The sequence below is a fragment of the Engystomops pustulosus genome, chromosome 8 (assembly GCF_040894005.1).
Source record: "Engystomops pustulosus chromosome 8, aEngPut4.maternal, whole genome shotgun sequence".
Lineage (NCBI taxonomy): Eukaryota > Metazoa > Chordata > Amphibia > Anura > Leptodactylidae > Engystomops > Engystomops pustulosus.
This window is the reverse complement of record NC_092418.1, coordinates 6,417,293-6,425,617: the sequence shown is the minus strand read 5'-3', so window position 1 is coordinate 6,425,617 and position 8,325 is coordinate 6,417,293.

The following is an 8,325-nucleotide window of genomic DNA, read 5'->3' as shown; positions in this document are numbered from 1 at the left end:
ATATTCCATGCCGTGTACTAGGAAGCGGGAAAAAAATTCCAAATGCTGTGAAATTGGTAAAAAAAACGCATTTGTGCCGTCTTCTTGTGGGCTTGGATGTTACGGATTTCACTGTGCGCCCCAAATGACATGTCTACTTTATTCTTTGGGTCGGTACGATTACGGGGATACCAAATTTGTATAGGTTTTATAATGTTTTCATACATTTAAAAAAATTAAAACCTCCTGTACAAAAATTTTTTTTGGGATTTTGCCATCTTCTGGCGCTAATAACTTTTTTATACTTTGGTGTACTGAGCTGTGAGTGGTGTCGTTTTTTGCGGATTTTGATGACGTTTACAATGTTATCAATTTTAGGACTGTACGACCTTGTGATCACTTTTTATAGAATTTTTTAATTTTTTTAAATGACAAAAAAAGTGCCATTTTCGAATTTGGGCGCGATTTTCCGTTACCGGATTAAACACAGTGAAAAACCGTTATCATATTTTGATAGATCGGGCATTTTCGGACGCGGCGATACCTAATGTGTTTATGATTTTTACTGTTTATTTATATTTATATCAGTTCTAGGGAAAGGGGGGTGATTTGAGTTTTTAGGGTTTTTTATTATAATTTTTTTTCTTTTAACTTTTTTTTATTTTTATTTTTAGTACTTTTCAGACTCCCTAGGGTACTTTAACCCTAGGGGGTCTGCACGATCCTATCATATACTGCCATACTACAGTATGGCAGTATATGGGGATTTTACTCCTCATACATTACAATGTGCTGATAGCACATTGTAATGCATGGGTTAACCAGAAGTAGCCTCGGGTCTTCGCGAGACCCGAGGTTACCATGGCGACGGATCGCCGCTCCCCGATGACGTCACGGGGAGCGGCGATCCTCGAAAAGATGGCGGCGCGTGGGCGCCGCCATGCTTTTGAAGCCGCCGGCAGCATTGCCGGCGGCGATCGAGGTGAAAACACCCGTGATCGGTGCTAGCACCGATCGCGGGTGTTACCGGTAAGCCTTTGCTGCAATATGCAGCAAAGACTTACCGGCTATGGAGAGGGCTCAGCGCGTGAGCCCTCTCCATGCACCCGCGGCCGACCCGTGACGTGCTATTACGTCACGGGTCGTGAAAGGGTTAATAATCATCTCCATAATAATAAAAATTTATAATAATAATAATAATAATAATAGTCTCAATAATTACAATAATAATCTCTGAGAAGATCCCTCTCTATATATCAGTGCATTAGTCTGTGTCACAGTGTAAATGGCAGATAACATGTCTTAGTTACCAGAAATCCTCAGCTCTGTATCACTGGGCTTATAGCTCAGTTAGTTAAGCTTCTGTCTATGGTGCACAGGGTCCCAGGTTCGAATCTCAGCCTGGCCAAAACTTTATGTAATTTAATTATATAAAGAGCTTGTGTCTGGGGAAGCCCTGGAGACCATATATGGAGAGATGGTGATCTGACCTGATGACGTGGTCCCTGCTCTCTCCGCTAAGCCGACACTTCTCTGAAAAGGATTCCCTCCCGATGTCTGCTCTGGGGAAGCCTAGGAGATGCAGTGACCATATATGGAGAGATGGTGATCTGACCTGATGACGTGGTCCCTGCTCTCTCCGCTAAGCCGACACTTCTCTGAAAAGGATTCCCTCCCGATGTCTGCTCTGGGGAACCCTAGGAGATGCAGTGACCATATATGGACAGATGCTGATCTGAGCCTGATGACGTGGTCCCTGCTCTCCGCTAAGCCGACACTTCTCTGAAAAGGATTCCCTGCCGATGTCTGCTCTGGGGAACCCTAGGAGATGCAGTGACCATATATGGACAGATGCTGATCTGACCTGATGACGTGGTCCCTGCTCTCTCTGCTAAGCCGACACTTCTCTGAAAAGGATTCCCTCCCGATGTCTGCTCTGGGGAACCCTAGGAGATGCAGTGACCATATATGGACAGATGCTGATCTGAAGCTGATGACGTGGTCCCTGCTCTCTCCGCTAAGCCGACACTTCTCTGAAAAGGATTCCCTCCCGATGTCTGCTCTGGGGAACCCTAGGAGATGCAGTGACCATATATGGACAGATGCTGATCTGACCTGATGACGTGGTCCCTGCTCTCTCTGCTAAGCCGACACTTCTCTGAAAAGGATTCCCTGCCCGATGTCTGCTCTGGGGAACCCTAGGAGATGCAGTGACCATATATGGAGAGATACTGATCTGACCTGATGACGTGGTCCCTGCTCTCTCCGCTAAGCCCGACACTTCTCTGAAAAGGATTCCCTCCCGATGTCTGCTCTGGGGAAGCCTAGGAGATGCAGTGACCATATATGGACAGATGCTGATCTGACCTGATGACGTGGTCCCTGCTCTCTCTGCTAAGCCGACACTTCTCTGAAAAGGATTCCCTGCCCGATGTCTGCTCTGGGGAACCCTAGGAGATGCAGTGACCATATATGGAGAGATACTGATCTGACCTGATGACGTGGTCCCTGCTCTCTCCGCTAAGCCGACACTTCTCTGAAAAGGATTCCCTCCCGATGTCTGCTCTGGGGAAGCCTAGGAGATGCAGTGACCATATATGGACAGATGCTGATCTGACCTGATGACGTGGTCCCTGCTCTCTCTGCTAAGCCTGACACTTCTCTGAAAAGGATTCCCTCCCGATGTCTGCTCTGGGGAACCCTAGGAGATGCAGTGACCATATATGGACAGATGCTGATCTGAGCCTGATGACGTGGTCCCTGCTCTCCGCTAAGCCTGACACTTCTCTGAAAAGGATTCCCTCCCGATGTCTGCTCTGGGGAACCCTAGGAGATGCAGTGACCATATATGGACAGATGCTGATCTGACCTGATGACGTGGTCCCTGCTCTCCGCTAAGCCTGACACTTCTCTGAAAAGGATTCCCTCCCGATGTCTGCTCTGGGGAACCCTAGGAGATGCAGTGACCATATATGGACAGATGCTGATCTGACCTGATGACGTGGTCCCTGCTCTCTCTGCTAAGCCGACACTTCTCTGAAAAGGATTCCCTCCCGATGTCTGCTCTGGGGAACCCTAGGAGAGGCAGTGACCATATATGGACAGATGCTGATCTGAGCCTGATGACGTGGTCCCTGCTCTCCGCTAAGCCTGACACTTCTCTGAAAAGGATTCCCTCCCGATGTCTGCTCTGGGGAACCCTAGGAGATGCAGTGACCATATATGGACAGATGCTGATCTGACCTGATGACGTGGTCCCTGCTCTCCGCTAAGCCGACACTTCTCTGAAAAGGATTCCCTGCCTGATGTCTGCTCTGGGGAACCCTAGGAGATGCAGTGACCATATATGGACAGATGCTGATCTGAGCCTGATGACGTGGTCCCTGCTCTCCGCTAAGCCGACACTTCTCTGAAAAGGATTCCCTGCCTGATGTCTGCTCTGGGGAACCCTAGGAGATGCAGTGACCATATATGGACAGATGCTGATCTGAGCCTGATGACGTGGTCCCTGCTCTCCGCTAAGCCGACACTTCTCTGAAAAGGATTCCCTGCCCGATGTCTGCTCTGGGGAACCCTAGGAGATGCAGTGACCATATATGGACAGATGCTGATCTGAAGCTGATGACGTGGTCCCTGCTCTCCGCTAAGCCGACACTTCTCTGAAAAGGATTCCCTGCCCGATGTCTGCTCTGGGGAACCCTAGGAGATGCAGTGACCATATATGGACAGATACTGATCTGAAGCTGATGACGTGGTCCCTGCTCTCTCCGCTAAGCCCGACACTTCTCTGAAATGGATTCCCTCCCGATTCCGTACTGTGAGTTCAAGCTTTCAAAGTATTTACTCTGCGGACACAGCGCCGGGACACAGCGGGACCTGGGGGGAAAATCCGTGACAATATCATAGCTGCCCGTGACGCGGGGCAGAGGTACGAAAAACGGGAAAGTCCCGTCAAAATCGGGACGTTTGGGAGCTATGCATATATGACACAGCAGTCCCCCCAGTGCACATATATCACACAGCACCCCCCCAGTGCACATATATCACACAGCTCCACCCCCCCAGTGCACATATATCACACAGCTCCACCCCCCCAGTGCACATATATCACACAGCTCCACCCCCCCAGTGCACATATATCACACAGCTCCACCCCCCCAGTGCACATATATCACACAGCTCCACCCCCCCCCCCAGTGCACATATATCACACAGCTCCACCCCCCCATTGCACATATATCACACAGCAGCCCCCCAGTGCACATATATCACACAGCAGCCCCCCAGTGCACATATATCACACAGCTCCACCCCCGTGTGCACATATATCACACAGCTCCACCCCCCAGTGCACATATATCACACAGCTCCACCCCCCCAGTGCACATATATCACACAGCTCCACCCCCCCAGTGCACATATATCACACAGCTCCACCCCTCCAGTGCACATATATCACACAGCTCCACCCCTCCAGTGCACATATATCACACAGCAGCCCCCCCAGTGCACATATATCACACAGCAGCCCCCCCAGTGCACATATATCACACAGCTCCACCCCCCCCAGTGCACATATATCACACAGCTCCACACCCCCAGTGCACATATATCACACAGCAGCCCCCCCAGTGCACATGTATTACACAGCAGCCCCCCAGTGCACATATATCACACAGCAGCCCTACCAGTGCACATATATCACACAGCTCCACCCCCCCCCAGTGCACATGTATCACACAGCTCCACCCCCCCAGTGCACATATTTCATACAGCTCCACCCCCTCAGTGCACATATATCACACAGCTCCACCCCCCAGTGCATATATATCACACAGCTCCACCCCCCCAGTGCACATATATCACACAGCAGCCCCTCCTAGTGCACATATATCACACAGCAGCCCCCCCAGTGCACATATATCACACAGCTCCACCCCCCCCAGTGCACATATATCACACAGCTCCACACCCCCAGTGCACATATATCACACAGCAGCCCCCCCAGTGCACATGTATTACACAGCAGCCCCCCAGTGCACATATATCACACAGCAGCCCTACCAGTGCACATATATCACACAGCTCCACCCCCCCCCAGTGCACATGTATCACACAGCTCCACCCCCCCAGTGCACATATTTCATACAGCTCCACCCCCTCAGTGCACATATATCACACAGCTCCACCCCCCAGTGCATATATATCACACAGCTCCACCCCCCCAGTGCACATATATCACACAGCAGCCCCTCCTAGTGCACATATATCACACAGCAGCCCCCCCAGTGCACATATATCACACAGCTCCACCCCCCCAGTGCACATATATCACACAGCAGCCCCCCCAGTGCACATATATCACACAGCAGCCCCCCCAGTGCACATATATCACACAGCTCCACCCCCCCAGTGCACATATATCACACAGCTCCACCCCCCCAGTGCACATATATCACACAGCTCCACCCCCCCAGTGCACATATATCACACAGCTCCACCCCCCCAGTGCACATATATCATACAGCAGCCCCCCCAGTGCACATATATCACACAGCAGCCCCCCAGTGCACATATATCACACAGCCCCCCCCCCAGTGCACATATATCACACAGCTCCACCCCCCAGTGCACATATATCACACAGCTCCACCCCTCCAGTGCACATATATCACACAGCAGCCCCCTCCCTCCTAGTGCACATATATCACACAGCAGCCCCCCAGTGCACATATATCACACAGCTCCACCCCCCCAGTGCACATATATCACACAGCTCCACCCCCCAGTGCACATATATCACACAGCAGCCCCCTCCCTCCCAGTGCACATATATCACACAGCAGCCCCCCCAGTGCACATATATCACACAGCAGCCCCTCCCAGTGCACATATATCACACAGCTCCACCCCCCCCAGTGCACATATATCACACAGCTCCACCCCCCCAGTGCACATATATCACACAGCAGCCCCTCCCAGTGCACATATATCACACAGCTCCACCCCCCCAGTGCACATATATCACACAGCTCCACCCCCCAGTGCACATATATCACACAGCAGCCCCCTCCCTCCCAGTGCACATATATCACACAGCAGCCCCCCAGTGCACATATATCACACAGCTCCACCCCCCAGTGCACATATATCACACAGCTCCACCCCCCAGTGCACATATATCACACAGCAGCCCCCCAGTGCACATATATCACACAGCAGCCCCCTCCCTCCTAGTGCACATATATCACACAGCAGCCCCCCTAGTGCACATATATCACACAGCAGCCCCCCCAGTGCACATATATCGCACAGCAGCCCCCCAGTGCACATATATCACACAGCTGCCCCCCCAGTGCACATATATCACACAGCTCCACCCCCCAGTGCACATATATCACACAGCTCCACCCCCTTAGTGCACATATATCACACAGCTCCACCCCCCAGTGCACATATATCACACAGCTCCACCCCCCCAGTGCACATATATCACACAGCTCCACCCCCCCAGTGCACATATATCACACAGCAGCCCCCCCAGTGCACATATATCACACAGCAGCCCCCTCCCTCCTAGTGCACATATATCACACAGCAGCCCCCCCAGTGCACATATATCACACAGCAGCCCCTCCCAGTGCACATATATCACACAGCAGCCCCCCCAGTGCACATATATCACACAGCAGCCCCCCCCCCAGTGCACATATATCACACAGCAGCCCCCCAGTGCACATATATCACACAGCAGCCCCCTCCCTCCTAGTGCACATATATCACACAACAGCCCCCCCCCCTGTGCACATATATCACACAGCAGCCCCCCCCCCTGTGCACATATATCACACAGCAGCCCCCCAGTGCACAGACTGTAGGGATTAACAAACCCAAACCTTAAATTTGGTACTTGCCCCTGTACCTTAATAAACCACCCAACCGTTTGGTACTTGACCGTGTACCTAGACTAACCACCCAACCGTCTGGTACTTGACCGTGTACCTAGACTAACCACCCAACCGTCTGGTACTTGACCGTGTACCTAGACTAACCACCCAACCGTCTGGTACTTGACCGTGTACCTAGACTAACCACCCAACCGTCTGGTACTTGACCGTGTACCTAGACTAACCACCCAACCGTCTGGTACTTGACCGTGTACCTAGACTAACCACCCAGCCGTCTGGTACTTGACCGTGTACCTAGACTAACCACCCAACCGTCTGGTACTTGACCGTGTACCTAGACTAACCACCCAACCGTCTGGTACTTGACCGTGTACCTAGACTAACCACCCAACCGTCTGGTACTTGACCGTGTACCTAGACTAACCACCCAACCGTCTGGTACTTGACCGTGTACCTAGACTAACCACCCAACCGTCTGGTACTTGACCGTGTACCTAGACTAACCACCCAACCGTCTGGTACTTGACCGTGTACCTAGACTAACCACCCAACCGTCTGGTACTTGACCGTGTACCTAGACTAACCACCCAACCGTCTGGTACTTGACCGTGTACCTAGACTAACCACCCAACCGTCTGGTACTTGACCGTGTACCTAGACTAACCACCCAACCGTCTGGTACTTGACCGTGTACCTAGACTAACCACCCAACCGTCTGGTACTTGACCGTGTACCTAGACTAACCACCCAACCGTCTGGTACTTGACCGTGTACCTAGACTAACCACCCAGCTGTCTGGTACTTGACCGTGTACCTAGACTAACCACCCAACCGTCTGGTACTTGACCGTGTACCTAGACTAACCACCCAACCGTCTGGTACTTGACCGTGTACCTAGACTAACCACCCAACCGTCTGGTACTTGACCGTGTACCTAGACTAACCACCCAGCCGTCTGGTACTTGACCGTGTACCTAGACTAACCACCCAACCGTCTGGTACTTGACCGTGTACCTAGACTAACCACCCATCAACAGACCGGGAAACTAAATGTTTGGGTAATGTGGGAAGGCCACAGCGTTTATTAACAACTAAGATAAATTATTAAATAACGTTATAAATTAAAACATTTCCCAACTTGCACGGCCCGCTTGGCATCTTCAAAATCTTGAGAACCAACTTCGCCCGAAATGGCGGCTGCGTCCCTGCAGCCGGCATGTGGGCATCTTCCAGCGCCTTAGGGCCTGTGTAACTTCCGCCTTCGCTGTGACAACTGTAGGAAAACAGAAGGAAACAGCCAGAACCAAGGAAAGAAGAGCTGAAAAGAAATAATTCTGAGGGCAGGGTGGGAGGGAGACTTCTCGCCTCTTCGGTCCAGGGGGCAGAAGGAAAGAGGCCCCCCCACGTGCTCTCGGACTTTATAAAACCACCGGGCGGG